The sequence below is a fragment of the Heterodontus francisci genome, chromosome 41, assembly GCF_036365525.1.
Source record: "Heterodontus francisci isolate sHetFra1 chromosome 41, sHetFra1.hap1, whole genome shotgun sequence".
NCBI classification, from domain to species: Eukaryota; Metazoa; Chordata; class Chondrichthyes; order Heterodontiformes; family Heterodontidae; genus Heterodontus; species Heterodontus francisci.
The window spans coordinates 8,479,570-8,507,318 of NC_090411.1; the positions used below are offsets into that span (position 1 = coordinate 8,479,570).

The window sequence follows — 27,749 nt, forward strand, 5'->3', positions numbered from 1 at the left end:
AGTATTGAAGGAAACTGATCTCCCTTGCAATGTTTGTATTTTTTGGTGCTGTTTGGAAACTGTTTGGCAATGTAATTTTTACAGATTTTTATGAATAAAGTATATTTTGGAAATAAAAAAAAAAAAAAATCTGTTCTTATCAGTTTAATATCTGATACGTCCCCTATCTGGGGACCAAATATTAAATTGATTTTTGGGTCAGGGAGATGGAACAGGGGCTTGCCCCGTCCACTCCATGCATCCACCTGGTATTGCAGTGTTTCCAGGAGCGGTGCAGCTTCCCCCCTCCATGGGGGCGAGACCCCTGCTGAAAAATAGAATTCGCAATAGTGACGGCGCTGCTGCTCGGCTGACTTTGCTGCAGTTTTCCGTGGGCGCTACGCTGCCCCCTGTTGGATTGCCCCGCAGTTGCAGGCCGCCCTTTGCTGCCCGGCGCGCGCGTGTCTTTTTTCCCGCGCAATGCCTCGCGCAGAAGCGCAAGGAATGGCTGCGCGTGGCATGCACGCGTGCTTTCCTTTCTGCTTGCAAGGCCCGGCAACAAAAGGAGCTCTGGCTCAAAGACCGCCCGCCGTCGCCTCTTTCGCCCTAGGCTCGCCCACCCGGCGGCTACTTTGAGGTAGAGGCCGCACGCCGGGCCTGACGCGCGCAGCAAACGCAGTTTTACGGCCATCGCTTCTCGGCCTTTTGGCTAAGATCAAGTGTAGTATCTGTTCCTATCAGTTTAATATCTGATACGTCCCCTATCTGGGGACCAAATATTAAATTGATTTTTGGGACAGGGAGATGGAACAGGGGCTTGCCCCGTCCACTCCATGCATCCACCTGGTATTGCAGTGTTTCCAGGAGCAGTGCAGCTTCCCCCCTCCATGGGGGCGAGACACCTGCTGAAAAATAGAATTCGCAATACTGACGGCGCTGCTGCTCGGCTGACTTTGCTGCAGTTTTCCGTGGGCGCTACGCTGCCCCCTGTTGGATTGCCCCGCAGTTGCAGGCCGCCCTTTGCTGCCCAGCGCGCGCGTGTCTATTTTCCTGCGCAATGCCTCGCGCAGAAGCGCAAGGAATGGCTGCGCGTGGCATGCACGCGTGCTTTCCTTTCTGCTTGCAAGGCCCGGCAACAAAAGGAGCTCTGGCTCAAAGACCGCCCGCCGTCGCCTCTTTCGCCCTAGGCTCGCCCACCCGGCGGCTACTTTGAGGTAGAGGCCGCACGCCGGGCCTGACGCGCGCAGCAAACGCAGTTTTACGGCCATCGCTTCTCGGCCTTTTGGCTAAGATCAAGTGTAGTATCTGTTCTTATCAGTTTAATATATGATACGTCCCCTATCTGGGGACCAAATATTAAATTGATTTTTGGGACAGGGAGATGGAACAGGGGCTTGCCCCGTCCACTCCATGCATCCACCTGGTATTGCAGTGTTTCCAGGAGCGGTGCAGCTTCCCCCCTCCATGGGGGCGAGACCCCTGCTGAAAAATAGAATTCGCAATAGTGACGGCGCTGCTGCTCGGCTGACTATGCTGCAGTTTTCCGTGGGCGCTACGCTGCCCCCTGTTGGATTGCCCAGCAGTTGCAGGCCGCCCTTTGCTGCCCGGCGCGCGCGTGTCTTTTTTCCTGCGCAATGCCTCGCGCAGAAGCGCAAGGAATGGCTGCGCGTGGCATGCACGCGTGCTTTCCTTTCTGCTTGCAAGGCCCGGCAACAAAAGGAGCTCTGGCTCAAAGACCGCCCGCCGTCGCCTCTTTCGCCCTAGGCTCGCCCACCCGGCGGCTACTTTGAGGTAGAGGCCGCACGCCGGGCCTGACGCGCGCAGCAAACGCAGTTTTACGGCCATCGCTTCTCGGCCTTTTGGCTAAGATCAAGTGTAGTATCTGTTCTTATCAGTTTAATATCTGATACGTCCCCTATCTGGGGACCAAATATTAAATTGATTTTTGGGACAGGGAGATGGAACAGGGGCTTGCCCCGTCCACTCCATGCATCCACCTGGTATTGCAGTGTTTCCAGGAGCAGTGCAGCTTCCCCCCTCCATGGGGGCGAGACCCCTGCTGAAAAATAGAATTCGCAATACTGACGGCGCTGCTGCTCGGCTGACTTTGCTGCAGTTTTCCGTGGGCGCTACGCTGCCCCCTGTTGGATTGCCCCGCAGTTGCAGGCCGCCCTTTGCTGCCCAGCGCGCGCGTGTCTTTTTTCCTGCGCAATGCCTCGCGCAGAAGCGCGAGGAATGGCTGCGCGTGGCATGCACGCGTGCTTTCCTTTCTGCTTGCAAGGCCCGGCAACAAAAGGAGCTCTGGCTCAAAGACCGCCCGCCGTCGCCTCTTTCGCCCTAGGCTCGCCCACCCGGCGGCTACTTTGAGGTAGAGGCCGCACGCCGGCCCTGAAGCGCGCAGCAAACGCAGTTTTACGGCCATCGCTTCTCGGCCTTTTGGCTAAGATCAAGTGTAGTATCTGTTCCTATCAGTTTAATATCTGATACGTCCCCTATCTGGGGACCAAATATTAAATTGATTTTTGGGACAGGGAGATGGAACAGGGGCTTGCCCCGTCCACTCCATGCATCCACCTGGTATTGCAGTGTTTCCAGGAGCAGTGCAGCTTCCCCCCTCCATGGGGGCGAGACACCTGCTGAAAAATAGAATTCGCAATACTGACGGCGCTGCTGCTCGGCTGACTTTGCTGCAGTTTTCCGTGGGCGCTACGCTGCCCCCTGTTGGATTGCCCCGCAGTTGCAGGCCGCCCTTTGCTGCCCAGCGCGCGCGTGTCTTTTTTCCTGCGCAATGCCTCGCGCAGAAGCGCAAGGAATGGCTGCGCGTGGCATGCACGCGTGCTTTCCTTTCTGCTTGCAAGGCCCGGCAACAAAAGGAGCTCTGGCTCAAAGACCGCCCGCCGTCGCCTCTTTCGCCCTAGGCTCGCCCACCCGGCGGCTACTTTGAGGTAGAGGCCGCACGCCGGCCCTGACGCGCGCAGCAAACGCAGTTTTACGGCCATCGCTTCTCGGCCTTTTGGCTAAGATCAAGTGTAGTATCTGTTCTTATCAGTTTAATGTATGATACGTCCCCTATCTGGGGACCAAATATTAAATTGATTTTTGGGACAGGGAGATGGAACAGGGGCTTACCCCGTCCACTCCATGCATCCACCTGGTATTGCAGTGTTTCCAGGAGCGGTGCAGCTTCCCCCCTCCATGGGGGCGAGACCCCTGCTGAAAAATAGAATTCGCAATAGTGACGGAGCTGCTGCTCGGCTGACTATGCTGCAGTTTTCCGTGGGCGCTACGCTGCCCCCTGTTGGATTGCCCAGCAGTTGCAGGCCGCCCTTTGCTGCCCGGCGCGCGCGTTTCTTTTTTCCCGCGCAATGCCTCGCGCAGAAGCGCAAGGAATGGCTGCGCGTGGCATGCACGCGTGCTTTCCTTTCTGCTTGCAAGGCCCGGCAACAAAAGGAGCTCTGGCTCAAAGACCGCCCGCCGTCGCCTCTTTCGCCCTAGGCTCGCCCACCCGGCGGCTACTTTGAGGTAGAGGCCGCACGCCGGGCCTGACGCGCGCAGCAAACGCAGTTTTACGGCCATCGCTTCTCGGCCTTTTGGCTAAGATCAAGTGTAGTATCTGTTCCTATCAGTTTAATATCTGATACGTCCCCTATCTGGGGACCAAATATTAAATTGATTTTTGGGACAGGGAGATGGAACAGGGGCTTGCCCCGTCCACTCCATGCATCCACCTGGTATTGCAGTGTTTCCAGGAGCAGTGCAGCTTCCCCCCTCCATGGGGGCGAGACACCTGCTGAAAAATAGAATTCGCAATACTGACGGCGCTGCTGCTCGGCTGACTTTGCTGCAGTTTTCCGTGGGCGCTACGCTGCCCCCTGTTGGATTGCCCCGCAGTTGCAGGCCGCCCTTTGCTGCCCAGCGCGCGCGTGTCTATTTTCCTGCGCAATGCCTCGCGCAGAAGCGCAAGGAATGGCTGCGCGTGGCATGCACGCGTGCTTTCCTTTCTGCTTGCAAGGCCCGGCAACAAAAGGAGCTCTGGCTCAAAGACCGCCCGCCGTCGCCTCTTTCGCCCTAGGCTCGCCCACCCGGCGGCTACTTTGAGGTAGAGGCCGCACGCCGGGCCTGACGCGCGCAGCAAATGCAGTTTTACGGCCATCGCTTCTCGGCCTTTTGGTTAAGATCAAGTGTAGTATCTGTTCTTATCAGTTTAATATCTGATACGTCCCCTATCTGGGGACCAAATATTAAATTGATTTTTGGGACAGGGAGATGGAACAGGGGCTTGCCCCGTCCACTCCATGCATCCACCTGGTATTGCAGTGTTTCCAGGAGCGGTGCAGCTTCCCCCCTCCATGGGGGCGAGACCCCTGCTGAAAAATAGAATTCGCAATAGTGACGGCGCTGCTGCTCGGCTGACTTTGCTGCAGATTTCCGTGGGCGCTACGCTGCCCCCTGTTGGATTGCCCCGCAGTTGCAGGCCGCCCTTTGCTGCCCGGCGCGCGCGTGTCTTTTTTCCCGCGCAATGCCTCGCGCAGAAGCGCAAGGAATGGCTGCGCGTGGCATGCACGCGTGCTTTCCTTTCTGCTTGCAAGGCCCGGCAACAAAAGGAGCTCTGGCTCAAAGACCGCCCGCCGTCGCCTCTTTCGCCCTAGGCTCGCCCACCCGGCGGCTACTTTGATGTAGAGGCCGCACGCCGGGCCTGACGCGCGCAGCAAACGCAGTTTTACGGCCATCGCTTCTCGGCCTTTTGGCTAAGATCAAGTGTAGTATCTGTTCCTATCAGTTTAATATCTGATACGTCCCCTATCTGGGGACCAAATATTAAATTGATTTTTGGGACAGGGAGATGGAACAGGGGCTTGCCCCGTCCACTCCATGCATCCACCTGGTATTGCAGTGTTTCCAGGAGCAGTGCAGCTTCCCCCCTCCATGGGGGCGAGACACCTGCTGAAAAATAGAATTCGCAATACTGACGGCGCTGCTGCTCGGCTGACTTTGCTGCAGTTTTCCGTGGGCGCTACGCTGCCCCCTGTTGGATTGCCCCGCAGTTGCAGGCCGCCCTTTGCTGGCCAGCGCGCGCGTGTCTATTTTCCTGCGCAATGCCTCGCGCAGAAGCGCAAGGAATGGCTGCGCGTGGCATGCACGCGTGCTTTCCTTTCTGCTTGCAAGGCCCGGCAACAAAAGGAGCTCTGGCTCAAAGACCGCCCGCCGTCGCCTCTTTCGCCCTAGGCTCGCCCACCCGGCGGCTACTTTGAGGTAGAGGCCGCACGCCGGGCCTGACGCGCGCAGCAAATGCAGTTTTACGGCCATCGCTTCTCGGCCTTTTGGTTAAGATCAAGTGTAGTATCTGTTCTTATCAGTTTAATATCTGATACGTCCCCTATCTGGGGACCAAATATTAAATTGATTTTTGGGACAGGGAGATGGAACAGGGGCTTGCTCCGTCCACTCCATGCATCCACCTGGTATTGCAGTGTTTCCAGGAGCGGTGCAGCTTCCCCCCTCCATGGGGGCGAGACCCCTGCTGAAAAATAGAATTCGCAATAGTGACGGCGCTGCTGCTCGGCTGACTTTGCTGCAGTTTTCCGTGGGCGCTACGCTGCCCCCTGTTGGATTGCCCCGCAGTTGCAGGCCGCCCTTTGCTGCCCAGCGCCCGCGTGTCTTTTTTCCTGCGCAATGCCTCGCGCAGAAGCGCCAGGAATGGCTGCGCGTGGCATGCACGCGTGCTTTCCTTTCTGCTTGCAAGGCCCGGCAACAAAAGGAGCTCTGGCTCAAAGACCGCCCGCCGTCGCCTCTTTCGCCCTAGGCTCGCCCACCCGGCGGCTACTTTGAGGTAGAGGCCGCACGCCGGGCCTGACGCGCGCAGCAAACGCAGTTTTACGGCCATCGCTTCTCGGCCTTTTGGCTAAGATCAAGTGTAGTATCTGTTCTTATCAGTTTAATATATGATACGTCCCCTATCTGGGGACCAAATATTAAATTGATTTTTGGGACAGGGAGATGGAACAGGGGCTTACCCCGTCCACTCCATGCATCCACCTGGTATTGCAGTGTTTCCAGGAGCGGTGCAGCTTCCCCCCTCCATGGGGGCGAGACCCCTGCTGAAAAATAGAATTCGCAATAGTGACGGCGCTGCTGCTCGGCTGACTATGCTGCAGTTTTCCGTGGGCGCTACGCTGCCCCCTGTTGGATTGCCCAGCAGTTGCAGGCCGCCCTTTGCTGCCCGGCGCGCGCGTGTCTTTTTTCCTGCGCAATGCCTCGCGCAGAAGCGCAAGGAATGGCTGCGCGTGGCATGCACGCGTGCTTTCCTTTCTGCTTGCAAGGCCCGGCAACAAAAGGAGCTCTGGCTCAAAGACCGCCCGCCGTCGCCTCTTTCGCCCTAGGCTCGCCCACCCGGCGGCTACTTTGAGGTAGAGGCCGCACGCCGGGCCTGACGCGCGCAGCAAACGCAGTTTTACGGCCATCGCTTCTCGGCCTTTTGGCTAAGATCAAGTGTAGTATCTGTTCTTATCAGTTTAATATCTGATACGTCCCCTATCTGGGGACCAAATATTAAATTGATTTTTGGGACAGGGAGATGGAACAGGGGCTTGCCCCGTCCACTCCATGCATCCACCTGGTATTGCAGTGTTTCCAGGAGCAGTGCAGCTTCCCCCCTCCATGGGGGCGAGACCCCTGCTGAAAAATAGAATTCGCAATACTGACGGCGCTGCTGCTCGGCTGACTTTGCTGCAGTTTTCCGTGGGCGCTACGCTGCCCCCTGTTGGATTGCCCCGCAGTTGCAGGCCGCCCTTTGCTGCCCAGCGCGCGCGTGTCTTTTTTCCTGCGCAATGCCTCGCGCAGAAGCGCGAGGAATGGCTGCGCGTGGCATGCACGCGTGCTTTCCTTTCTGCTTGCAAGGCCCGGCAACAAAAGGAGCTCTGGCTCAAAGACCGCCCGCCGTCGCCTCTTTCGCCCGAGGCTCGCCCACCCGGCGGCTACTTTGAGGTAGAGGCCGCACGCCGGCCCTGACGCGCGCAGCAAACGCAGTTTTACGGCCATCGCTTCTCGGCCTTTTGGCTAAGATCAAGTGTAGTATCTGTTCCTATCAGTTTAATATCTGATACGTCCCCTATCTGGGGACCAAATATTAAATTGATTTTTGGGACAGGGAGATGGAACAGGGGCTTGCCCCGTCCACTCCATGCATCCACCTGGTATTGCAGTGTTTCCAGGAGCAGTGCAGCTTCCCCCCTCCATGGGGGCGAGACACCTGCTGAAAAATAGAATTCGCAATACTGACGGCGCTGCTGCTCGGCTGACTTTGCTGCAGTTTTCCGTGGGCGCTACGCTGCCCCCTGTTGGATTGCCCCGCAGTTGCAGGCCGCCCTTTGCTGCCCAGCGCGCGCGTGTCTTTTTTCCTGCGCAATGCCTCGCGCAGAAGCGCAAGGAATGGCTGCGCGTGGCATGCACGCGTGCTTTCCTTTCTGCTTGCAAGGCCCGGCAACAAAAGGAGCTCTGGCTCAAAGACCGCCCGCCGTCGCCTCTTTCGCCCTAGGCTCGCCCACCCGGCGGCTACTTTGAGGTAGAGGCCGCACGCCGGCCCTGACGCGCGCAGCAAACGCAGTTTTACGGCCATCGCTTCTCGGCCTTTTGGCTAAGATCAAGTGTAGTATCTGTTCTTATCAGTTTAATGTATGATACGTCCCCTATCTGGGGACCAAATATTAAATTGATTTTTGGGACAGGGAGATGGAACAGGGGCTTGCCCCGTCCACTCCATGCATCCACCTGGTATTGCAGTGTTTCCAGGAGCGGTGCAGCTTCCCCCCTCCATGGGGGCGAGACCCCTGCTGAAAAATAGAATTCGCAATAGTGACGGCGCTGCTGCTCGGCTGACTATGCTGCAGTTTTCCGTGGGCGCTACGCTGCCCCCTGTTGGATTGGCCAGCAGTTGCAGGCCGCCCTTTGCTGCCCGGCGCGCGCGTGTCTTTTTTCCCGCGCAATGCCTCGCGCAGAAGCGCAAGGAATGGCTGCGCGTGGCATGCACGCGTGCTTTCCTTTCTGCTTGCAAGGCCCGGCAACAAAAGGAGCTCTGGCTCAAAGACCGCCCGCCGTCGCCTCTTTCGCCCTAGGCTCGCCCACCCGGCGGCTACTTTGAGGTAGAGGCCGCACGCCGGGCCTGACGCGCGCAGCAAACGCAGTTTTACGGCCATCGCTTCTCGGCCTTTTGGCTAAGATCAAGTGTAGTATCTGTTCCTATCAGTTTAATATCTGATACGTCCCCTATCTGGGGACCAAATATTAAATTGATTTTTGGGACAGGGAGATGGAACAGGGGCTTGCCCCGTCCACTCCATGCATCCACCTGGTATTGCAGTGTTTCCAGGAGCAGTGCAGCTTCCCCCCTCCATGGGGGCGAGACCCCTGCTGAAAAATAGAATTCGCAATACTGACGGCGCTGCTGCTCGGCTGACTTTGCTGCAGTTTTCCGTGGGCGCTACGCTGCCCCCTGTTGGATTGCCCCGCAGTTGCAGGCCGCCCTTTGCTGCCCAGCGCGCGCGTGTCTTTTTTCCTGCGCAATGCCTCGCGCAGAAGCGCGAGGAATGGCTGCGCGTGGCATGCACGCGTGCTTTCCTTTCTGCTTGCAAGGCCCGGCAACAAAAGGAGCTCTGGCTCAAAGACCGCCCGCCGTCGCCTCTTTCGCCCTAGGCTCGCCCACCCGGCGGCTACTTTGAGGTAGAGGCCGCACGCCGGCCCTGAAGCGCGCAGCAAACGCAGTTTTACGGCCATCGCTTCTCGGCCTTTTGGCTAAGATCAAGTGTAGTATCTGTTCCTATCAGTTTAATATCTGATACGTCCCCTATCTGGGGACCAAATATTAAATTGATTTTTGGGACAGGGAGATGGAACAGGGGCTTGCCCCGTCCACTCCATGCATCCACCTGGTATTGCAGTGTTTCCAGGAGCAGTGCAGCTTCCCCCCTCCATGGGGGCGAGACACCTGCTGAAAAATAGAATTCGCAATACTGACGGCGCTGCTGCTCGGCTGACTTTGCTGCAGTTTTCCGTGGGCGCTACGCTGCCCCCTGTTGGATTGCCCCGCAGTTGCAGGCCGCCCTTTGCTGCCCAGCGCGCGCGTGTCTTTTTTCCTGCGCAATGCCTCGCGCAGAAGCGCAAGGAATGGCTGCGCGTGGCATGCACGCGTGCTTTCCTTTCTGCTTGCAAGGCCCGGCAACAAAAGGAGCTCTGGCTCAAAGACCGCCCGCCGTCGCCTCTTTCGCCCTAGGCTCGCCCACCCGGCGGCTACTTTGAGGTAGAGGCCGCACGCCGGCCCTGACGCGCGCAGCAAACGCAGTTTTACGGCCATCGCTTCTCGGCCTTTTGGCTAAGATCAAGTGTAGTATCTGTTCTTATCAGTTTAATGTATGATACGTCCCCTATCTGGGGACCAAATATTAAATTGATTTTTGGGACAGGGAGATGGAACAGGGGCTTACCCCGTCCACTCCATGCATCCACCTGGTATTGCAGTGTTTCCAGGAGCGGTGCAGCTTCCCCCCTCCATGGGGGCGAGACCCCTGCTGAAAAATAGAATTCGCAATAGTGACGGAGCTGCTGCTCGGCTGACTATGCTGCAGTTTTCCGTGGGCGCTACGCTGCCCCCTGTTGGATTGCCCAGCAGTTGCAGGCCGCCCTTTGCTGCCCGGCGCGCGCGTTTCTTTTTTCCCGCGCAATGCCTCGCGCAGAAGCGCAAGGAATGGCTGCGCGTGGCATGCACGCGTGCTTTCCTTTCTGCTTGCAAGGCCCGGCAACAAAAGGAGCTCTGGCTCAAAGACCGCCCGCCGTCGCCTCTTTCGCCCTAGGCTCGCCCACCCGGCGGCTACTTTGAGGTAGAGGCCGCACGCCGGGCCTGACGCGCGCAGCAAACGCAGTTTTACGGCCATCGCTTCTCGGCCTTTTGGCTAAGATCAAGTGTAGTATCTGTTCCTATCAGTTTAATATCTGATACGTCCCCTATCTGGGGACCAAATATTAAATTGATTTTTGGGACAGGGAGATGGAACAGGGGCTTGCCCCGTCCACTCCATGCATCCACCTGGTATTGCAGTGTTTCCAGGAGCAGTGCAGCTTCCCCCCTCCATGGGGGCGAGACACCTGCTGAAAAATAGAATTCGCAATACTGACGGCGCTGCTGCTCGGCTGACTTTGCTGCAGTTTTCCGTGGGCGCTACGCTGCCCCCTGTTGGATTGCCCCGCAGTTGCAGGCCGCCCTTTGCTGCCCAGCGCGCGCGTGTCTATTTTCCTGCGCAATGCCTCGCGCAGAAGCGCAAGGAATGGCTGCGCGTGGCATGCACGCGTGCTTTCCTTTCTGCTTGCAAGGCCCGGCAACAAAAGGAGCTCTGGCTCAAAGACCGCCCGCCGTCGCCTCTTTCGCCCTAGGCTCGCCCACCCGGCGGCTACTTTGAGGTAGAGGCCGCACGCCGGGCCTGACGCGCGCAGCAAATGCAGTTTTACGGCCATCGCTTCTCGGCCTTTTGGTTAAGATCAAGTGTAGTATCTGTTCTTATCAGTTTAATATCTGATACGTCCCCTATCTGGGGACCAAATATTAAATTGATTTTTGGGACAGGGAGATGGAACAGGGGCTTGCCCCGTCCACTCCATGCATCCACCTGGTATTGCAGTGTTTCCAGGAGCGGTGCAGCTTCCCCCCTCCATGGGGGCGAGACCCCTGCTGAAAAATAGAATTCGCAATAGTGACGGCGCTGCTGCTCGGCTGACTTTGCTGCAGATTTCCGTGGGCGCTACGCTGCCCCCTGTTGGATTGCCCCGCAGTTGCAGGCCGCCCTTTGCTGCCCGGCGCGCGCGTGTCTTTTTTCCCGCGCAATGCCTCGCGCAGAAGCGCAAGGAATGGCTGCGCGTGGCATGCACGCGTGCTTTCCTTTCTGCTTGCAAGGCCCGGCAACAAAAGGAGCTCTGGCTCAAAGACCGCCCGCCGTCGCCTCTTTCGCCCTAGGCTCGCCCACCCGGCGGCTACTTTGATGTAGAGGCCGCACGCCGGGCCTGACGCGCGCAGCAAACGCAGTTTTACGGCCATCGCTTCTCGGCCTTTTGGCTAAGATCAAGTGTAGTATCTGTTCCTATCAGTTTAATATCTGATACGTCCCCTATCTGGGGACCAAATATTAAATTGATTTTTGGGACAGGGAGATGGAACAGGGGCTTGCCCCGTCCACTCCATGCATCCACCTGGTATTGCAGTGTTTCCAGGAGCAGTGCAGCTTCCCCCCTCCATGGGGGCGAGACACCTGCTGAAAAATAGAATTCGCAATACTGACGGCGCTGCTGCTCGGCTGACTTTGCTGCAGTTTTCCGTGGGCGCTACGCTGCCCCCTGTTGGATTGCCCCGCAGTTGCAGGCCGCCCTTTGCTGGCCAGCGCGCGCGTGTCTATTTTCCTGCGCAATGCCTCGCGCAGAAGCGCAAGGAATGGCTGCGCGTGGCATGCACGCGTGCTTTCCTTTCTGCTTGCAAGGCCCGGCAACAAAAGGAGCTCTGGCTCAAAGACCGCCCGCCGTCGCCTCTTTCGCCCTAGGCTCGCCCACCCGGCGGCTACTTTGAGGTAGAGGCCGCACGCCGGGCCTGACGCGCGCAGCAAATGCAGTTTTACGGCCATCGCTTCTCGGCCTTTTGGTTAAGATCAAGTGTAGTATCTGTTCTTATCAGTTTAATATCTGATACGTCCCCTATCTGGGGACCAAATATTAAATTGATTTTTGGGACAGGGAGATGGAACAGGGGCTTGCCCCGTCCACTCCATGCATCCACCTGGTATTGCAGTGTTTCCAGGAGCGGTGCAGCTTCCCCCCTCCATGGGGGCGAGACCCCTGCTGAAAAATAGAATTCGCAATAGTGACGGCGCTGCTGCTCGGCTGACTTTGCTGCAGTTTTCCGTGGGCGCTACGCTGCCCCCTGTTGGATTGCCCCGCAGTTGCAGGCCGCCCTTTGCTGCCCAGCGCCCGCGTGTCTTTTTTCCTGCGCAATGCCTCGCGCAGAAGCGCCAGGAATGGCTGCGCGTGGCATGCACGCGTGCTTTCCTTTCTGCTTGCAAGGCCCGGCAACAAAAGGAGCTCTGGCTCAAAGACCGCCCGCCGTCGCCTCTTTCGCCCTAGGCTCGCCCACCCGGCGGCTACTTTGAGGTAGAGGCCGCACGCCGGGCCTGACGCGCGCAGCAAACGCAGTTTTACGGCCATCGCTTCTCGGCCTTTTGGCTAAGATCAAGTGTAGTATCTGTTCTTATCAGTTTAATATATGATACGTCCCCTATCTGGGGACCAAATATTAAATTGATTTTTGGGACAGGGAGATGGAACAGGGGCTTACCCCGTCCACTCCATGCATCCACCTGGTATTGCAGTGTTTCCAGGAGCGGTGCAGCTTCCCCCCTCCATGGGGGCGAGACCCCTGCTGAAAAATAGAATTCGCAATAGTGACGGCGCTGCTGCTCGGCTGACTATGCTGCAGTTTTCCGTGGGCGCTACGCTGCCCCCTGTTGGATTGCCCAGCAGTTGCAGGCCGCCCTTTGCTGCCCGGCGCGCGCGTGTCTTTTTTCCTGCGCAATGCCTCGCGCAGAAGCGCAAGGAATGGCTGCGCGTGGCATGCACGCGTGCTTTCCTTTCTGCTTGCAAGGCCCGGCAACAAAAGGAGCTCTGGCTCAAAGACCGCCCGCCGTCGCCTCTTTCGCCCTAGGCTCGCCCACCCGGCGGCTACTTTGAGGTAGAGGCCGCACGCCGGGCCTGACGCGCGCAGCAAACGCAGTTTTACGGCCATCGCTTCTCGGCCTTTTGGCTAAGATCAAGTGTAGTATCTGTTCTTATCAGTTTAATATCTGATACGTCCCCTATCTGGGGACCAAATATTAAATTGATTTTTGGGACAGGGAGATGGAACAGGGGCTTGCCCCGTCCACTCCATGCATCCACCTGGTATTGCAGTGTTTCCAGGAGCAGTGCAGCTTCCCCCCTCCATGGGGGCGAGACCCCTGCTGAAAAATAGAATTCGCAATACTGACGGCGCTGCTGCTCGGCTGACTTTGCTGCAGTTTTCCGTGGGCGCTACGCTGCCCCCTGTTGGATTGCCCCGCAGTTGCAGGCCGCCCTTTGCTGCCCAGCGCGCGCGTGTCTTTTTTCCTGCGCAATGCCTCGCGCAGAAGCGCGAGGAATGGCTGCGCGTGGCATGCACGCGTGCTTTCCTTTCTGCTTGCAAGGCCCGGCAACAAAAGGAGCTCTGGCTCAAAGACCGCCCGCCGTCGCCTCTTTCGCCCTAGGCTCGCCCACCCGGCGGCTACTTTGAGGTAGAGGCCGCACGCCGGCCCTGACGCGCGCAGCAAACGCAGTTTTACGGCCATCGCTTCTCGGCCTTTTGGCTAAGATCAAGTGTAGTATCTGTTCCTATCAGTTTAATATCTGATACGTCCCCTATCTGGGGACCAAATATTAAATTGATTTTTGGGACAGGGAGATGGAACAGGGGCTTGCCCCGTCCACTCCATGCATCCACCTGGTATTGCAGTGTTTCCAGGAGCAGTGCAGCTTCCCCCCTCCATGGGGGCGAGACACCTGCTGAAAAATAGAATTCGCAATACTGACGGCGCTGCTGCTCGGCTGACTTTGCTGCAGTTTTCCGTGGGCGCTACGCTGCCCCCTGTTGGATTGCCCCGCAGTTGCAGGCCGCCCTTTGCTGCCCAGCGCGCGCGTGTCTTTTTTCCTGCGCAATGCCTCGCGCAGAAGCGCAAGGAATGGCTGCGCGTGGCATGCACGCGTGCTTTCCTTTCTGCTTGCAAGGCCCGGCAACAAAAGGAGCTCTGGCTCAAAGACCGCCCGCCGTCGCCTCTTTCGCCCTAGGCTCGCCCACCCGGCGGCTACTTTGAGGTAGAGGCCGCACGCCGGCCCTGACGCGCGCAGCAAACGCAGTTTTACGGCCATCGCTTCTCGGCCTTTTGGCTAAGATCAAGTGTAGTATCTGTTCTTATCAGTTTAATGTATGATACGTCCCCTATCTGGGGACCAAATATTAAATTGATTTTTGGGACAGGGAGATGGAACAGGGGCTTGCCCCGTCCACTCCATGCATCCACCTGGTATTGCAGTGTTTCCAGGAGCGGTGCAGCTTCCCCCCTCCATGGGGGCGAGACCCCTGCTGAAAAATAGAATTCGCAATAGTGACGGCGCTGCTGCTCGGCTGACTATGCTGCAGTTTTCCGTGGGCGCTACGCTGCCCCCTGTTGGATTGGCCAGCAGTTGCAGGCCGCCCTTTGCTGCCCGGCGCGCGCGTGTCTTTTTTCCCGCGCAATGCCTCGCGCAGAAGCGCAAGGAATGGCTGCGCGTGGCATGCACGCGTGCTTTCCTTTCTGCTTGCAAGGCCCGGCAACAAAAGGAGCTCTGGCTCAAAGACCGCCCGCCGTCGCCTCTTTCGCCCTAGGCTCGCCCACCCGGCGGCTACTTTGAGGTAGAGGCCGCACGCCGGGCCTGACGCGCGCAGCAAACGCAGTTTTACGGCCATCGCTTCTCGGCCTTTTGGCTAAGATCAAGTGTAGTATCTGTTCCTATCAGTTTAATATCTGATACGTCCCCTATCTGGGGACCAAATATTAAATTGATTTTTGGGACAGGGAGATGGAACAGGGGCTTGCCCCGTCCACTCCATGCATCCACCTGGTATTGCAGTGTTTCCAGGAGCAGTGCAGCTTCCCCCCTCCATGGGGGCGAGACACCTGCTGAAAAATAGAATTCGCAATACTGACGGCGCTGCTGCTCGGCTGACTTTGCTGCAGTTTTCCGTGGGCGCTACGCTGCCCCCTGTTGGATTGCCCCGCAGTTGCAGGCCGCCCTTTGCTGCCCAGCGCGCGCGTGTCTATTTTCCTGCGCAATGCCTCGCGCAGAAGCGCAAGGAATGGCTGCGCGTGGCATGCACGCGTGCTTTCCTTTCTGCTTGCAAGGCCCGGCAACAAAAGGAGCTCTGGCTCAAAGACCGCCCGCCGTCGCCTCTTTCGCCCTAGGCTCGCCCACCCGGCGGCTACTTTGAGGTAGAGGCCGCACGCCGGGCCTGACGCGCGCAGCAAATGCAGTTTTACGGCCATCGCTTCTCGGCCTTTTGGTTAAGATCAAGTGTAGTATCTGTTCTTATCAGTTTAATATCTGATACGTCCCCTATCTGGGGACCAAATATTAAATTGATTTTTGGGACAGGGAGATGGAACAGGGGCTTGCCCCGTCCACTCCATGCATCCACCTGGTATTGCAGTGTTTCCAGGAGCGGTGCAGCTTCCCCCCTCCATGGGGGCGAGACCCCTGCTGAAAAATAGAATTCGCAATAGTGACGGCGCTGCTGCTCGGCTGACTTTGCTGCAGTTTTCCGTGGGCGCTACGCTGCCCCCTGTTGGATTGCCCCGCAGTTGCAGGCCGCCCTTTGCTGCCCAGCGCCCGCGTGTCTTTTTTCCTGCGCAATGCCTCGCGCAGAAGCGCCAGGAATGGCTGCGCGTGGCATGCACGCGTGCTTTCCTTTCTGCTTGCAAGGCCCGGCAACAAAAGGAGCTCTGGCTCAAAGACCGCCCGCCGTCGCCTCTTTCGCCCTAGGCTCGCCCACCCGGCGGCTACTTTGAGGTAGAGGCCGCACGCCGGGCCTGACGCGCGCAGCAAACGCAGTTTTACGGCCATCGCTTCTCGGCCTTTTGGCTAAGATCAAGTGTAGTATCTGTTCTTATCAGTTTAATATCTGATACGTCCCCTATCTGGGGACCAAATATTAAATTGATTTTTGGGACAGGGAGATGGAACAGGGGCTTGCCCCGTCCACTCCATGCATCCACCTGGTATTGCAGTGTTTCTAGGAGCAGTGCAGCTTCCCCCCTCCATGGGGGCGAGACCCCTGCTGAAAAATAGAATTCGCAATACTGACGGCGCTGCTGCTCGGCTGACTTTGCTGCAGTTTTCCGTGGGAGCTACGCTGCCCCCTGTTGGATTGCCCCGCAGTTGCAGGCCGCCCTTTGCTGCCCAGCGCGCGCGTGTCTTTTTTCCTGCGCAATGCCTCGCGCAGAAGCGCGAGGAATGGCTGCGCGTGGCATGCACGCGTGCTTTCCTTTCTGCTTGCAAGGCCCGGCAACAAAAGGAGCTCTGGCTCAAAGACCGCCCGCCGTCGCCTCTTTCGCCCTAGGCTCGCCCACCCGGCGGCTACTTTGAGGTAGAGGCCGCACGCCGGCCCTGACGCGCGCAGCAAACGCAGTTTTACGGCCATCGCTTCTCGGCCTTTTGGCTAAGATCAAGTGTAGTATCTGTTCTTATCAGTTTAATATATGATACGTCCCCTATCTGGGGACCAAATATTAAATTGATTTTTGGGACAGGGAGATGGAACAGGGGCTTGCCCCGTCCACTCCATGCATCCACCTGGTATTGCAGTGTTTCCAGGAGCAGTGCAGCTTCCCCCCTCCATGGGGGCGAGACCCCTGCTGAAAAATAGAATTCGCAATACTGACGGCGCTGCTGCTCGGCTGACTTTGCTGCAGTTTTCCGTGGGCGCTACGCTGCCCCCTGTTGGATTGCCCCGCAGTTGCAGGCCGCCCTTTGCTGCCCAGCGCGCGCGTGTCTTTTTTCCTGCGCAATGCCTCGCGCAGAAGCGCGAGGAATGGCTGCGCGTGGCATGCACGCGTGCTTTCCTTTCTGCTTGCAAGGCCCGGCAACAAAAGGAGCTCTGGCTCAAAGACCGCCCGCCGTCGCCTCTTTCGCCCTAGGCTCGCCCACCCGGCGGCTACTTTGAGGTAGAGGCCGCACGCCGGCCCTGACGCGCGCAGCAAACGCAGTTTTACGGCCATCGCTTCTCGGCCTTTTGGCTAAGATCAAGTGTAGTATCTGTTCCTATCAGTTTAATATCTGATACGTCCCCTATCTGGGGACCAAATATTAAATTGATTTTTGGGACAGGGAGATGGAACAGGGGCTTGCCCCGTCCACTCCATGCATCCACCTGGTATTGCAGTGTTTCCAGGAGCAGTGCAGCTTCCCCCCTCCATGGGGGCGAGACACCTGCTGAAAAATAGAATTCGCAATACTGACGGCGCTGCTGCTCGGCTGACTTTGCTGCAGTTTTCCGTGGGCGCTACGCTGCCCCCTGTTGGATTGCCCCGCAGTTGCAGGCCGCCCTTTGCTGCCCAGCGCGCGCGTGTCTTTTTTCCTGCGCAATGCCTCGCGCAGAAGCGCAAGGAATGGCTGCGCGTGGCATGCACGCGTGCTTTCCTTTCTGCTTGCAAGGCCCGGCAACAAAAGGAGCTCTGGCTCAAAGACCGCCCGCCGTCGCCTCTTTCGCCCTAGGCTCGCCCACCCGGCGGCTACTTTGAGGTAGAGGCCGCACGCCGGCCCTGACGCGCGCAGCAAACGCAGTTTTACGGCCATCGCTTCTCGGCCTTTTGGCTAAGATCAAGTGTAGTATCTGTTCTTATCAGTTTAATGTATGATACGTCCCCTATCTGGGGACCAAATATTAAATTGATTTTTGGGACAGGGAGATGGAACAGGGGCTTACCCCGTCCACTCCATGCATCCACCTGGTATTGCAGTGTTTCCAGGAGCGGTGCAGCTTCCCCCCTCCATGGGGGCGAGACCCCTGCTGAAAAATAGAATTCGCAATAGTGACGGCGCTGCTGCTCGGCTGACTATGCTGCAGTTTTCCGTGGGCGCTACGCTGCCCCCTGTTGGATTGCCCAGCAGTTGCAGGCCGCCCTTTGCTGCCCGGCGCGCGCGTGTCTTTTTTCCCGCGCAATGCCTCGCGCAGAAGCGCAAGGAATGGCTGCGCGTGGCATGCACGCGTGCTTTCCTTTCTGCTTGCAAGGCCCGGCAACAAAAGGAGCTCTGGCTCAAAGACCGCCCGCCGTCGCCTCTTTCGCCCTAGGCTCGCCCACCCGGCGGCTACTTTGAGGTAGAGGCCGCACGCCGGGCCTGACGCGCGCAGCAAACGCAGTTTTACGGCCATCGCTTCTCGGCCTTTTGGCTAAGATCAAGTGTAGTATCTGTTCCTATCAGTTTAATATCTGATACGTCCCCTATCTGGGGACCAAATATTAAATTGATTTTTGGGACAGGGAGATGGAACAGAGGCTTGCCCCGTCCACTCCATGCATCCACCTGGTATTGCAGTGTTTCCAGGAGCAGTGCAGCTTCCCCCCTCCATGGGGGCGAGACACCTGCTGAAAAATAGAATTCGCAATACTGACGGCGCTGCTGCTCGGCTGACTTTGCTGCAGTTTTCCGTGGGCGCTACGCTGCCCCCTGTTGGATTGCCCCGCAGTTGCAGGCCGCCCTTTGCTGCCCAGCGCGCGCGTGTCTATTTTCCTGCGCAATGCCTCGCGCAGAAGCGCAAGGAATGGCTGCGCGTGGCATGCACGCGTGCTTTCCTTTCTGCTTGCAAGGCCCGGCAACAAAAGGAGCTCTGGCTCAAAGACCGCCCGCCGTCGCCTCTTTCGCCCTAGGCTCGCCCACCCGGCGGCTACTTTGAGGTAGAGGCCGCACGCCGGGCCTGACGCGCGCAGCAAATGCAGTTTTACGGCCATCGCTTCTCGGCCTTTTGGTTAAGATCAAGTGTAGTATCTGTTCTTATCAGTTTAATATCTGATACGTCCCCTATCTGGGGACCAAATATTAAATTGATTTTTGGGACAGGGAGATGGAACAGGGGCTTGCCCCGTCCACTCCATGCATCCACCTGGTATTGCAGTGTTTCCAGGAGCGGTGCAGCTTCCCCCCTCCATGGGGGCGAGACCCCTGCTGAAAAATAGAATTCGCAATAGTGACGGCGCTGCTGCTCGGCTGACTTTGCTGCAGTTTTCCGTGGGCGCTACGCTGCCCCCTGTTGGATTGCCCCGCAGTTGCAGGCCGCCCTTTGCTGCCCAGCGCCCGCGTGTCTTTTTTCCTGCGCAATGCCTCGCGCAGAAGCGCCAGGAATGGCTGCGCGTGGCATGCACGCGTGCTTTCCTTTCTGCTTGCAAGGCCCGGCAACAAAAGGAGCTCTGGCTCAAAGACCGCCCGCCGTCGCCTCTTTCGCCCTAGGCTCGCCCACCCGGCGGCTACTTTGAGGTAGAGGCCGCACGCCGGGCCTGACGCGCGCAGCAAACGCAGTTTTACGGCCATCGCTTCTCGGCCTTTTGGCTAAGATCAAGTGTAGTATCTGTTCTTATCAGTTTAATATCTGATACGTCCCCTATCTGGGGACCAAATATTAAATTGATTTTTGGGACAGGGAGATGGAACAGGGGCTTGCCCCGTCCACTCCATGCATCCACCTGGTATTGCAGTGTTTCTAGGAGCAGTGCAGCTTCCCCCCTCCATGGGGGCGAGACCCCTGCTGAAAAATAGAATTCGCAATACTGACGGCGCTGCTGCTCGGCTGACTTTGCTGCAGTTTTCCGTGGGCGCTACGCTGCCCCCTGTTGGATTGCCCCGCAGTTGCAGGCCGCCCTTTGCTGCCCAGCGCGCGCGTGTCTTTTTTCCTGCGCAATGCCTCGCGCAGAAGCGCGAGGAATGGCTGCGCGTGGCATGCACGCGTGCTTTCCTTTCTGCTTGCAAGGCCCGGCAACAAAAGGAGCTCTGGCTCAAAGACCGCCCGCCGTCGCCTCTTTCGCCCTAGGCTCGCCCACCCGGCGGCTACTTTGAGGTAGAGGCCGCACGCCGGCCCTGACGCGCGCAGCAAACGCAGTTTTACGGCCATCGCTTCTCGGCCTTTTGGCTAAGATCAAGTGTAGTATCTGTTCTTATCAGTTTAATATATGATACGTCCCCTATCTGGGGACCAAATATTAAATTGATTTTTGGGACAGGGAGATGGAACAGGGGCTTGCCCCGTCCACTCCATGCATCCACCTGGTATTGCAGTGTTTCCAGGAGCAGTGCAGCTTCCCCCCTCCATGGGGGCGAGACCCCTGCTGAAAAATAGAATTCGCAATACTGACGGCGCTGCTGCTCGGCTGACTTTGCTGCAGTTTTCCGTGGGCGCTACGCTGCCCCCTGTTGGATTGCCCCGCAGTTGCAGGCCGCCCTTTGCTGCCCAGCGCGCGCGTGTCTTTTTTCCTGCGCAATGCCTCGCGCAGAAGCGCGAGGAATGGCTGCGCGTGGCATGCACGCGTGCTTTCCTTTCTGCTTGCAAGGCCCGGCAACAAAAGGAGCTCTGGCTCAAAGACCGCCCGCCGTCGCCTCTTTCGCCCTAGGCTCGCCCACCCGGCGGCTACTTTGAGGTAGAGGCCGCACGCCGGCCCTGACGCGCGCAGCAAACGCAGTTTTACGGCCATCGCTTCTCGGCCTTTTGGCTAAGATCAAGTGTAGTATCTGTTCTTATCAGTTTAATATATGATACGTCCCCTATCTGGGGACCAAATATTAAATTGATTTTTGGGACAGGGAGATGGAACAGGGGCTTACCCCGTCCACTCCATGCATCCACCTGGTATTGCAGTGTTTCCAGGAGCGGTGCAGCTTCCCCCCTCCATGGGGGCGAGACCCCTGCTGAAAAATAGAATTCGCAATAGTGACGGCGCTGCTGCTCGGCTGACTATGCTGCAGTTTTCCGTGGGCGCTACGCTGCCCCCTGTTGGATTGCCCAGCAGTTGCAGGCCGCCCTTTGCTGCCCGGCGCGCGCGTGTCTTTTTTCCTGCGCAATGCCTCGCGCAGAAGCGCAAGGAATGGCTGCGCGTGGCATGCACGCGTGCTTTCCTTTCTGCTTGCAAGGCCCGGCAACAAAAGGAGCTCTGGCTCAAAGACCGCCCGCCGTCGCCTCTTTCGCCCTAGGCTCGCCCACCCGGCGGCTACTTTGAGGTAGAGGCCGCACGCCGGGCCTGACGCGCGCAGCAAACGCAGTTTTACGGCCATCGCTTCTCGGCCTTTTGGCTAAGATCAAGTGTAGTATCTGTTCTTATCAGTTTAATATCTGATACGTCCCCTATCTGGGGACCAAATATTAAATTGATTTTTGGGACAGGGAGATGGAACAGGGGCTTGCCCCGTCCACTCCATGCATCCACCTGGTATTGCAGTGTTTCCAGGAGCAGTGCAGCTTCCCCCCTCCATGGGGGCGAGACCCCTGCTGAAAAATAGAATTCGCAATACTGACGGCGCTGCTGCTCGGCTGACTTTGCTGCAGTTTTCCGTGGGCGCTACGCTGCCCCCTGTTGGATTGCCCCGCAGTTGCAGGCCGCCCTTTGCTGCCCAGCGCGCGCGTGTCTTTTTTCCTGCGCAATGCCTCGCGCAGAAGCGCGAGGAATGGCTGCGCGTGGCATGCACGCGTGCTTTCCTTTCTGCTTGCAAGGCCCGGCAACAAAAGGAGCTCTGGCTCAAAGACCGCCCGCCGTCGCCTCTTTCGCCCTAGGCTCGCCCACCCGGCGGCTACTTTGAGGTAGAGGCCGCACGCCGGCCCTGACGCGCGCAGCAAACGCAGTTTTACGGCCATCGCTTCTCGGCCTTTTGGCTAAGATCAAGTGTAGTATCTGTTCCTATCAGTTTAATATCTGATACGTCCCCTATCTGGGGACCAAATATTAAATTGATTTTTGGGACAGGGAGATGGAACAGGGGCTTGCCCCGTCCACTCCATGCATCCACCTGGTATTGCAGTGTTTCCAGGAGCAGTGCAGCTTCCCCCCTCCATGGGGGCGAGACACCTGCTGAAAAATAGAATTCGCAATACTGACGGCGCTGCTGCTCGGCTGACTTTGCTGCAGTTTTCCGTGGGCGCTACGCTGCCCCCTGTTGGATTGCCCCGCAGTTGCAGGCCGCCCTTTGCTGCCCAGCGCGCGCGTGTCTATTTTCCTGCGCAATGCCTCGCGCAGAAGCGCAAGGAATGGCTGCGCGTGGCATGCACGCGTGCTTTCCTTTCTGCTTGCAAGGCCCGGCAACAAAAGGAGCTCTGGCTCAAAGACCGCCCGCCGTCGCCTCTTTCGCCCTAGGCTCGCCCACCCGGCGGCTACTTTGAGGTAGAGGCCGCACGCCGGGCCTGACGCGCGCAGCAAATGCAGTTTTACGGCCATCGCTTCTCGGCCTTTTGGTTAAGATCAAGTGTAGTATCTGTTCTTATCAGTTTAATATCTGATACGTCCCCTATCTGGGGACCAAATATTAAATTGATTTTTGGGACAGGGAGATGGAACAGGGGCTTGCCCCGTCCACTCCATGCATCCACCTGGTATTGCAGTGTTTCCAGGAGCGGTGCAGCTTCCCCCCTCCATGGGGGCGAGACCCCTGCTGAAAAATAGAATTCGCAATAGTGACGGCGCTGCTGCTCGGCTGACTTTGCTGCAGTTTTCCGTGGGCGCTACGCTGCCCCCTGTTGGATTGCCCCGCAGTTGCAGGCCGCCCTTTGCTGCCCAGCGCCCGCGTGTCTTTTTTCCTGCGCAATGCCTCGCGCAGAAGCGCCAGGAATGGCTGCGCGTGGCATGCACGCGTGCTTTCCTTTCTGCTTGCAAGGCCCGGCAACAAAAGGAGCTCTGGCTCAAAGACCGCCCGCCGTCGCCTCTTTCGCCCTAGGCTCGCCCACCCGGCGGCTACTTTGAGGTAGAGGCCGCACGCCGGGCCTGACGCGCGCAGCAAACGCAGTTTTACGGCCATCGCTTCTCGGCCTTTTGGCTAAGATCAAGTGTAGTATCTGTTCTTATCAGTTTAATATCTGATACGTCCCCTATCTGGGGACCAAATATTAAATTGATTTTTGGGACAGGGAGATGGAACAGGGGCTTGCCCCGTCCACTCCATGCATCCACCTGGTATTGCAGTGTTTCTAGGAGCAGTGCAGCTTCCCCCCTCCATGGGGGCGAGACCCCTGCTGAAAAATAGAATTCGCAATACTGACGGCGCTGCTGCTCGGCTGACTTTGCTGCAGTTTTCCGTGGGCGCTACGCTGCCCCCTGTTGGATTGCCCCGCAGTTGCAGGCCGCCCTTTGCTGCCCAGCGCGCGCGTGTCTTTTTTCCTGCGCAATGCCTCGCGCAGAAGCGCGAGGAATGGCTGCGCGTGGCATGCACGCGTGCTTTCCTTTCTGCTTGCAAGGCCCGGCAACAAAAGGAGCTCTGGCTCAAAGACCGCCCGCCGTCGCCTCTTTCGCCCTAGGCTCGCCCACCCGGCGGCTACTTTGAGGTAGAGGCCGCACGCCGGGCCTGACGCGCGCAGCAAATGCAGTTTTACGGCCATCGCTTCTCGGCCTTTTGGTTAAGATCAAGTGTAGTATCTGTTCTTATCAGTTTAATATCTGATACGTCCCCTATCTGGGGACCAAATATTAAATTGATTTTTGGGACAGGGAGATGGAACAGGGGCTTGCCCCGTCCACTCCATGCATCCACCTGGTATTGCAGTGTTTCCAGGAGCGGTGCAGCTTCCCCCCTCCATGGGGGCGAGACCCCTGCTGAAAAATAGAATTCGCAATAGTGACGGCGCTGCTGCTCGGCTGACTTTGCTGCAGTTTTCCGTGGGCGCTACGCTGCCCCCTGTTGGATTGCCCCGCAGTTGCAGGCCGCCCTTTGCTGCCCAGCGCCCGCGTGTCTTTTTTCCTGCGCAATGCCTCGCGCAGAAGCGCCAGGAATGGCTGCGCGTGGCATGCACGCGTGCTTTCCTTTCTGCTTGCAAGGCCCGGCAACAAAAGGAGCTCTGGCTCAAAGACCGCCCGCCGTCGCCTCTTTCGCCCTAGGCTCGCCCACCCGGCGGCTACTTTGAGGTAGAGGCCGCACGCCGGGCCTGACGCGCGCAGCAAACGCAGTTTTACGGCCATCGCTTCTCGGCCTTTTGGCTAAGATCAAGTGTAGTATCTGTTCTTATCAGTTTAATATCTGATACGTCCCCTATCTGGGGACCAAATATTAAATTGATTTTTGGGACAGGGAGATGGAACAGGGGCTTGCCCCGTCCACTCCATGCATCCACCTGGTATTGCAGTGTTTCTAGGAGCAGTGCAGCTTCCCCCCTCCATGGGGGCGAGACCCCTGCTGAAAAATAGAATTCGCAATACTGACGGCGCTGCTGCTCGGCTGACTTTGCTGCAGTTTTCCGTGGGCGCTACGCTGCCCCCTGTTGGATTGCCCCGCAGTTGCAGGCCGCCCTTTGCTGCCCAGCGCGCGCGTGTCTTTTTTCCTGCGCAATGCCTCGCGCAGAAGCGCGAGGAATGGCTGCGCGTGGCATGCACGCGTGCTTTCCTTTCTGCTTGCAAGGCCCGGCAACAAAAGGAGCTCTGGCTCAAAGACCGCCCGCCGTCGCCTCTTTCGCCCTAGGCTCGCCCACCCGGCGGCTACTTTGAGGTAGAGGCCGCACGCCGGCCCTGACGCGCGCAGCAAACGCAGTTTTACGGCCATCGCTTCTCGGCCTTTTGGCTAAGATCAAGTGTAGTATCTGTTCTTATCAGTTTAATATATGATACGTCCCCTATCTGGGGACCAAATATTAAATTGATTTTTGGGACAGGGAGATGGAACAGGGGCTTGCCCCGTCCACTCCATGCATCCACCTGGTATTGCAGTTTTTCCAGGAGCAGTGCAGCTTCCCCCCTCCATGGGGGCGAGACCCCTGCTGAAAAATAGAATTCGCAATACTGACGGCGCTGCTGCTCGGCTGACTTTGCTGCAGTTTTCCGTGGGCGCTACGCTGCCCCCTGTTGGATTGCCCCGCAGTTGCAGGCCGCCCTTTGCTGCCCAGCGCGCGCGTGTCTTTTTTCCTGCGCAATGCCTCGCGCAGAAGCGCGAGGAATGGCTGCGCGTGGCATGCACGCGTGCTTTCCTTTCTGCTTGCAAGGCCCGGCAACAAAAGGAGCTCTGGCTCAAAGACCGCCCGCCGTCGCCTCTTTCGCCCTAGGCTCGCCCACCCGGCGGCTACTTTGAGGTAGAGGCCGCACGCCGGCCCTGACGCGCGCAGCAAACGCAGTTTTACGGCCATCGCTTCTCGGCCTTTTGGCTAAGATCAAGTGTAGTATCTGTTCTTATCAGTTTAATATATGATACGTCCCCTATCTGGGGACCAAATATTAAATTGATTTTTGGGACAGGGAGATGGAACAGGGGCTTACCCCGTCCACTCCATGCATCCACCTGGTATTGCAGTGTTTCCAGGAGCGGTGCAGCTTCCCCCCTCCATGGGGGCGAGACCCCTGCTGAAAAATAGAATTCGCAATAGTGACGGCGCTGCTGCTCGGCTGACTATGCTGCAGTTTTCCGTGGGCGCTACGCTGCCCCCTGTTGGATTGCCCAGCAGTTGCAGGCCGCCCTTTGCTGCCCGGCGCGCGCGTGTCTTTTTTCCTGCGCAATGCCTCGCGCAGAAGCGCAAGGAATGGCTGCGCGTGGCATGCACGCGTGCTTTCCTTTCTGCTTGCAAGGCCCGGCAACAAAAGGAGCTCTGGCTCAAAGACCGCCCGCCGTCGCCTCTTTCGCCCTAGGCTCGCCCACCCGGCGGCTACTTTGAGGTAGAGGCCGCACGCCGGGCCTGACGCGCGCAGCAAACGCAGTTTTACGGCCATCGCTTCTCGGCCTTTTGGCTAAGATCAAGTGTAGTATCTGTTCTTATCAGTTTAATATCTGATACGTCCCCTATCTGGGGACCAAATATTAAATTGATTTTTGGGACAGGGAGATGGAACAGGGGCTTGCCCCGTCCACTCCATGCATCCACCTGGTATTGCAGTGTTTCCAGGAGCAGTGCAGCTTCCCCCCTCCATGGGGGCGAGACCCCTGCTGAAAAATAGAATTCGCAATACTGACGGCGCTGCTGCTCGGCTGACTTTGCTGCAGTTTTCCGTGGGCGCTACGCTGCCCCCTGTTGGATTGCCCCGCAGTTGCAGGCCGCCCTTTGCTGCCCAGCGCGCGCGTGTCTTTTTTCCTGCGCAATGCCTCGCGCAGAAGCGCGAGGAATGGCTGCGCGTGGCATGCACGCGTGCTTTCCTTTCTGCTTGCAAGGCCCGGCAACAAAAGGAGCTCTGGCTCAAAGACCGCCCGCCGTCGCCTCTTTCGCCCTAGGCTCGCCCACCCGGCGGCTACTTTGAGGTAGAGGCCGCACGCCGGCCCTGACGCGCGCAGCAAACGCAGTTTTACGGCCATCGCTTCTCGGCCTTTTGGCTAAGATCAAGTGTAGTATCTGTTCCTATCAGTTTAATATCTGATACGTCCCCTATCTGGGGACCAAATATTAAATTGATTTTTGGGACAGGGAGATGGAACAGGGGCTTGCCCCGTCCACTCCATGCATCCACCTGGTATTGCAGTGTTTCCAGGAGCAGTGCAGCTTCCCCCCTCCATGGGGGCGAGACACCTGCTGAAAAATAGAATTCGCAATACTGACGGCGCTGCTGCTCGGCTGACTTTGCTGCAGTTTTCCGTGGGCGCTACGCTGCCCCCTGTTGGATTGCCCCGCAGTTGCAGGCCGCCCTTTGCTGCCCAGCGCGCGCGTGTCTTTTTTCCTGCGCAATGCCTCGCGCAGAAGCGCAAGGAATGGCTGCGCGTGGCATGCACGCGTGCTTTCCTTTCTGCTTGCAAGGCCCGGCAACAAAAGGAGCTCTGGCTCAAAGACCGCCCGCCGTCGCCTCTTTCGCCCTAGGCTCGCCCACCCGGCGGCTACTTTGAGGTAGAGGCCGCACGCCGGCCCTGACGCGCGCAGCAAACGCAGTTTTACGGCCATCGCTTCTCGGCCTTTTGGCTAAGATCAAGTGTAGTATCTGTTCTTATCAGTTTAATATATGATACGTCCCCTATCTGGGGACCAAATATTAAATTGATTTTTGGGACAGGGAGATGGAACAGGGGCTTACCCCGTCCACTCCATGCATCCACCTGGTATTGCAGTGTTTCCAGGAGCGGTGCAGCTTCCCCCCTCCATGGGGGCGAGACCCCTGCTGAAAAATAGAATTCGCAATAGTGACGGCGCTGCTGCTCGGCTGACTATGCTGCAGTTTTCCGTGGGCGCTACGCTGCCCCCTGTTGGATTGCCCAGCAGTTGCAGGCCGCCCTTTGCTGCCCGGCGCGCGCGTGTCTTTTTTCCCGCGCAATGCCTCGCGCAGAAGCGCAAGGAATGGCTGCGCGTGGCATGCACGCGTGCTTTCCTTTCTGCTTGCAAGGCCCGGCAACAAAAGGAGCTCTGGCTCAAAGACCGCCCGCCGTCGCCTCTTTCGCCCTAGGCTCGCCCACCCGGCGGCTACTTTGAGGTAGAGGCCGCACGCCGGGCCTGACGCGCGCAGCAAACGCAGTTTTACGGCCATCGCTTCTCGGCCTTTTGGCTAAGATCAAGTGTAGTATCTGTTCCTATCAGTTTAATATCTGATACGTCCCCTATCTGGGGACCAAATATTAAATTGATTTTTGGGACAGGGAGATGGAACAGGGGCTTGCCCCGTCCACTCCATGCATCCACCTGGTATTGCAGTGTTTCCAGGAGCAGTGCAGCTTCCCCCCTCCATGGGGGGCGAGACACCTGCTGAAAAATAGAATTCGCAATACTGACGGCGCTGCTGCTCGGCTGACTTTGCTGCAGTTTTCCGTGGGCGCTACGCTGCCCCCTGTTGGATTGCCCCGCAGTTGCAGGCCGCCCTTTGCTGCCCAGCGTGCGCGTGTCTATTTTCCTGCGCAATGCCTCGCGCAGAAGCGCAAGGAATGGCTGCGCGTGGCATGCACGCGTGCTTTCCTTTCTGCTTGCAAGGCCCGGCAACAAAAGGAGCTCTGGCTCAAAGACCGCCCGCCGTCGCCTCTTTCGCCCGAGGCTCGCCCACCCGGCGGCTACTTTGAGGTAGAGGCCGCAC

General features: G+C 58.1%; 47 non-coding genes and 1 pseudogene across 47 annotated transcripts; all 48 read left to right on the top strand.

Moving 5' to 3' along the window:
- The first annotated feature begins 101 nt into the window (after positions 1-101).
- Positions 102-282, top strand: LOC137354283 (U2 spliceosomal RNA; annotated as a pseudogene).
- Positions 283-668: 386 nt separating this feature from the next.
- LOC137354054 (U2 spliceosomal RNA) lies at positions 669-859 on the top strand. Its single transcript, XR_010970203.1, has one exon. It is a non-coding gene; the product is annotated as a U2 spliceosomal RNA (small nuclear RNA).
- A 386-nt stretch (positions 860-1,245) lies between these two features.
- Positions 1,246-1,436, top strand: LOC137354021 (U2 spliceosomal RNA). Its single transcript, XR_010970171.1, has one exon. It is a non-coding gene; the product is annotated as a U2 spliceosomal RNA (small nuclear RNA).
- A 386-nt stretch (positions 1,437-1,822) lies between these two features.
- Positions 1,823-2,013, top strand: LOC137353794 (U2 spliceosomal RNA). Its single transcript, XR_010969946.1, has one exon. It is a non-coding gene; the product is annotated as a U2 spliceosomal RNA (small nuclear RNA).
- Positions 2,014-2,399: 386 nt separating this feature from the next.
- Positions 2,400-2,590, top strand: LOC137354055 (U2 spliceosomal RNA). The gene has a single exon (XR_010970204.1). It is a non-coding gene; the product is annotated as a U2 spliceosomal RNA (small nuclear RNA).
- A 386-nt stretch (positions 2,591-2,976) lies between these two features.
- LOC137354129 (U2 spliceosomal RNA) lies at positions 2,977-3,167 on the top strand. The gene has a single exon (XR_010970278.1). It is a non-coding gene; the product is annotated as a U2 spliceosomal RNA (small nuclear RNA).
- Positions 3,168-3,553: 386 nt separating this feature from the next.
- On the top strand, positions 3,554-3,744 carry LOC137354056 (U2 spliceosomal RNA). The gene has a single exon (XR_010970205.1). It is a non-coding gene; the product is annotated as a U2 spliceosomal RNA (small nuclear RNA).
- Positions 3,745-4,130: 386 nt separating this feature from the next.
- On the top strand, positions 4,131-4,321 carry LOC137353864 (U2 spliceosomal RNA). Its single transcript, XR_010970016.1, has one exon. It is a non-coding gene; the product is annotated as a U2 spliceosomal RNA (small nuclear RNA).
- Positions 4,322-4,707: 386 nt separating this feature from the next.
- LOC137354057 (U2 spliceosomal RNA) lies at positions 4,708-4,898 on the top strand. Its single transcript, XR_010970206.1, has one exon. It is a non-coding gene; the product is annotated as a U2 spliceosomal RNA (small nuclear RNA).
- Positions 4,899-5,284: 386 nt separating this feature from the next.
- LOC137353901 (U2 spliceosomal RNA) lies at positions 5,285-5,475 on the top strand. Its single transcript, XR_010970052.1, has one exon. It is a non-coding gene; the product is annotated as a U2 spliceosomal RNA (small nuclear RNA).
- Positions 5,476-5,861: 386 nt separating this feature from the next.
- On the top strand, positions 5,862-6,052 carry LOC137354117 (U2 spliceosomal RNA). Its single transcript, XR_010970266.1, has one exon. It is a non-coding gene; the product is annotated as a U2 spliceosomal RNA (small nuclear RNA).
- Positions 6,053-6,438: 386 nt separating this feature from the next.
- LOC137353795 (U2 spliceosomal RNA) lies at positions 6,439-6,629 on the top strand. The gene has a single exon (XR_010969947.1). It is a non-coding gene; the product is annotated as a U2 spliceosomal RNA (small nuclear RNA).
- Positions 6,630-7,015: 386 nt separating this feature from the next.
- LOC137354058 (U2 spliceosomal RNA) lies at positions 7,016-7,206 on the top strand. Its single transcript, XR_010970207.1, has one exon. It is a non-coding gene; the product is annotated as a U2 spliceosomal RNA (small nuclear RNA).
- Positions 7,207-7,592: 386 nt separating this feature from the next.
- Positions 7,593-7,783, top strand: LOC137354087 (U2 spliceosomal RNA). The gene has a single exon (XR_010970236.1). It is a non-coding gene; the product is annotated as a U2 spliceosomal RNA (small nuclear RNA).
- Positions 7,784-8,169: 386 nt separating this feature from the next.
- Positions 8,170-8,360, top strand: LOC137354060 (U2 spliceosomal RNA). The gene has a single exon (XR_010970209.1). It is a non-coding gene; the product is annotated as a U2 spliceosomal RNA (small nuclear RNA).
- A 386-nt stretch (positions 8,361-8,746) lies between these two features.
- On the top strand, positions 8,747-8,937 carry LOC137354061 (U2 spliceosomal RNA). The gene has a single exon (XR_010970210.1). It is a non-coding gene; the product is annotated as a U2 spliceosomal RNA (small nuclear RNA).
- Positions 8,938-9,323: 386 nt separating this feature from the next.
- On the top strand, positions 9,324-9,514 carry LOC137354130 (U2 spliceosomal RNA). Its single transcript, XR_010970279.1, has one exon. It is a non-coding gene; the product is annotated as a U2 spliceosomal RNA (small nuclear RNA).
- Positions 9,515-9,900: 386 nt separating this feature from the next.
- Positions 9,901-10,091, top strand: LOC137354062 (U2 spliceosomal RNA). The gene has a single exon (XR_010970211.1). It is a non-coding gene; the product is annotated as a U2 spliceosomal RNA (small nuclear RNA).
- Positions 10,092-10,477: 386 nt separating this feature from the next.
- On the top strand, positions 10,478-10,668 carry LOC137353865 (U2 spliceosomal RNA). The gene has a single exon (XR_010970017.1). It is a non-coding gene; the product is annotated as a U2 spliceosomal RNA (small nuclear RNA).
- A 386-nt stretch (positions 10,669-11,054) lies between these two features.
- On the top strand, positions 11,055-11,245 carry LOC137354063 (U2 spliceosomal RNA). Its single transcript, XR_010970212.1, has one exon. It is a non-coding gene; the product is annotated as a U2 spliceosomal RNA (small nuclear RNA).
- A 386-nt stretch (positions 11,246-11,631) lies between these two features.
- On the top strand, positions 11,632-11,822 carry LOC137353866 (U2 spliceosomal RNA). The gene has a single exon (XR_010970018.1). It is a non-coding gene; the product is annotated as a U2 spliceosomal RNA (small nuclear RNA).
- A 386-nt stretch (positions 11,823-12,208) lies between these two features.
- Positions 12,209-12,399, top strand: LOC137354118 (U2 spliceosomal RNA). The gene has a single exon (XR_010970267.1). It is a non-coding gene; the product is annotated as a U2 spliceosomal RNA (small nuclear RNA).
- A 386-nt stretch (positions 12,400-12,785) lies between these two features.
- Positions 12,786-12,976, top strand: LOC137353796 (U2 spliceosomal RNA). The gene has a single exon (XR_010969948.1). It is a non-coding gene; the product is annotated as a U2 spliceosomal RNA (small nuclear RNA).
- A 386-nt stretch (positions 12,977-13,362) lies between these two features.
- Positions 13,363-13,553, top strand: LOC137354064 (U2 spliceosomal RNA). The gene has a single exon (XR_010970213.1). It is a non-coding gene; the product is annotated as a U2 spliceosomal RNA (small nuclear RNA).
- A 386-nt stretch (positions 13,554-13,939) lies between these two features.
- On the top strand, positions 13,940-14,130 carry LOC137354088 (U2 spliceosomal RNA). Its single transcript, XR_010970237.1, has one exon. It is a non-coding gene; the product is annotated as a U2 spliceosomal RNA (small nuclear RNA).
- A 386-nt stretch (positions 14,131-14,516) lies between these two features.
- LOC137354065 (U2 spliceosomal RNA) lies at positions 14,517-14,707 on the top strand. Its single transcript, XR_010970214.1, has one exon. It is a non-coding gene; the product is annotated as a U2 spliceosomal RNA (small nuclear RNA).
- A 386-nt stretch (positions 14,708-15,093) lies between these two features.
- LOC137353868 (U2 spliceosomal RNA) lies at positions 15,094-15,284 on the top strand. The gene has a single exon (XR_010970020.1). It is a non-coding gene; the product is annotated as a U2 spliceosomal RNA (small nuclear RNA).
- Positions 15,285-15,670: 386 nt separating this feature from the next.
- LOC137353985 (U2 spliceosomal RNA) lies at positions 15,671-15,861 on the top strand. Its single transcript, XR_010970135.1, has one exon. It is a non-coding gene; the product is annotated as a U2 spliceosomal RNA (small nuclear RNA).
- A 386-nt stretch (positions 15,862-16,247) lies between these two features.
- On the top strand, positions 16,248-16,438 carry LOC137354099 (U2 spliceosomal RNA). The gene has a single exon (XR_010970248.1). It is a non-coding gene; the product is annotated as a U2 spliceosomal RNA (small nuclear RNA).
- Positions 16,439-16,824: 386 nt separating this feature from the next.
- LOC137354066 (U2 spliceosomal RNA) lies at positions 16,825-17,015 on the top strand. Its single transcript, XR_010970215.1, has one exon. It is a non-coding gene; the product is annotated as a U2 spliceosomal RNA (small nuclear RNA).
- Positions 17,016-17,401: 386 nt separating this feature from the next.
- LOC137354131 (U2 spliceosomal RNA) lies at positions 17,402-17,592 on the top strand. Its single transcript, XR_010970280.1, has one exon. It is a non-coding gene; the product is annotated as a U2 spliceosomal RNA (small nuclear RNA).
- Positions 17,593-17,978: 386 nt separating this feature from the next.
- Positions 17,979-18,169, top strand: LOC137354104 (U2 spliceosomal RNA). The gene has a single exon (XR_010970253.1). It is a non-coding gene; the product is annotated as a U2 spliceosomal RNA (small nuclear RNA).
- Positions 18,170-18,555: 386 nt separating this feature from the next.
- LOC137353869 (U2 spliceosomal RNA) lies at positions 18,556-18,746 on the top strand. Its single transcript, XR_010970021.1, has one exon. It is a non-coding gene; the product is annotated as a U2 spliceosomal RNA (small nuclear RNA).
- Positions 18,747-19,132: 386 nt separating this feature from the next.
- Positions 19,133-19,323, top strand: LOC137353986 (U2 spliceosomal RNA). Its single transcript, XR_010970136.1, has one exon. It is a non-coding gene; the product is annotated as a U2 spliceosomal RNA (small nuclear RNA).
- A 386-nt stretch (positions 19,324-19,709) lies between these two features.
- LOC137354100 (U2 spliceosomal RNA) lies at positions 19,710-19,900 on the top strand. The gene has a single exon (XR_010970249.1). It is a non-coding gene; the product is annotated as a U2 spliceosomal RNA (small nuclear RNA).
- A 386-nt stretch (positions 19,901-20,286) lies between these two features.
- Positions 20,287-20,477, top strand: LOC137354119 (U2 spliceosomal RNA). The gene has a single exon (XR_010970268.1). It is a non-coding gene; the product is annotated as a U2 spliceosomal RNA (small nuclear RNA).
- Positions 20,478-20,863: 386 nt separating this feature from the next.
- Positions 20,864-21,054, top strand: LOC137353797 (U2 spliceosomal RNA). Its single transcript, XR_010969949.1, has one exon. It is a non-coding gene; the product is annotated as a U2 spliceosomal RNA (small nuclear RNA).
- A 386-nt stretch (positions 21,055-21,440) lies between these two features.
- On the top strand, positions 21,441-21,631 carry LOC137354067 (U2 spliceosomal RNA). Its single transcript, XR_010970216.1, has one exon. It is a non-coding gene; the product is annotated as a U2 spliceosomal RNA (small nuclear RNA).
- Positions 21,632-22,017: 386 nt separating this feature from the next.
- Positions 22,018-22,208, top strand: LOC137353870 (U2 spliceosomal RNA). Its single transcript, XR_010970022.1, has one exon. It is a non-coding gene; the product is annotated as a U2 spliceosomal RNA (small nuclear RNA).
- Positions 22,209-22,594: 386 nt separating this feature from the next.
- Positions 22,595-22,785, top strand: LOC137353987 (U2 spliceosomal RNA). Its single transcript, XR_010970137.1, has one exon. It is a non-coding gene; the product is annotated as a U2 spliceosomal RNA (small nuclear RNA).
- Positions 22,786-23,171: 386 nt separating this feature from the next.
- Positions 23,172-23,362, top strand: LOC137353871 (U2 spliceosomal RNA). The gene has a single exon (XR_010970023.1). It is a non-coding gene; the product is annotated as a U2 spliceosomal RNA (small nuclear RNA).
- Positions 23,363-23,748: 386 nt separating this feature from the next.
- Positions 23,749-23,939, top strand: LOC137353988 (U2 spliceosomal RNA). Its single transcript, XR_010970138.1, has one exon. It is a non-coding gene; the product is annotated as a U2 spliceosomal RNA (small nuclear RNA).
- A 386-nt stretch (positions 23,940-24,325) lies between these two features.
- Positions 24,326-24,516, top strand: LOC137354094 (U2 spliceosomal RNA). The gene has a single exon (XR_010970243.1). It is a non-coding gene; the product is annotated as a U2 spliceosomal RNA (small nuclear RNA).
- A 386-nt stretch (positions 24,517-24,902) lies between these two features.
- On the top strand, positions 24,903-25,093 carry LOC137354120 (U2 spliceosomal RNA). Its single transcript, XR_010970269.1, has one exon. It is a non-coding gene; the product is annotated as a U2 spliceosomal RNA (small nuclear RNA).
- Positions 25,094-25,479: 386 nt separating this feature from the next.
- Positions 25,480-25,670, top strand: LOC137353798 (U2 spliceosomal RNA). Its single transcript, XR_010969950.1, has one exon. It is a non-coding gene; the product is annotated as a U2 spliceosomal RNA (small nuclear RNA).
- A 386-nt stretch (positions 25,671-26,056) lies between these two features.
- Positions 26,057-26,247, top strand: LOC137354068 (U2 spliceosomal RNA). Its single transcript, XR_010970217.1, has one exon. It is a non-coding gene; the product is annotated as a U2 spliceosomal RNA (small nuclear RNA).
- Positions 26,248-26,633: 386 nt separating this feature from the next.
- LOC137354121 (U2 spliceosomal RNA) lies at positions 26,634-26,824 on the top strand. Its single transcript, XR_010970270.1, has one exon. It is a non-coding gene; the product is annotated as a U2 spliceosomal RNA (small nuclear RNA).
- Positions 26,825-27,210: 386 nt separating this feature from the next.
- On the top strand, positions 27,211-27,401 carry LOC137354069 (U2 spliceosomal RNA). The gene has a single exon (XR_010970218.1). It is a non-coding gene; the product is annotated as a U2 spliceosomal RNA (small nuclear RNA).
- Positions 27,402-27,749: the final 348 nt, after the last annotated feature.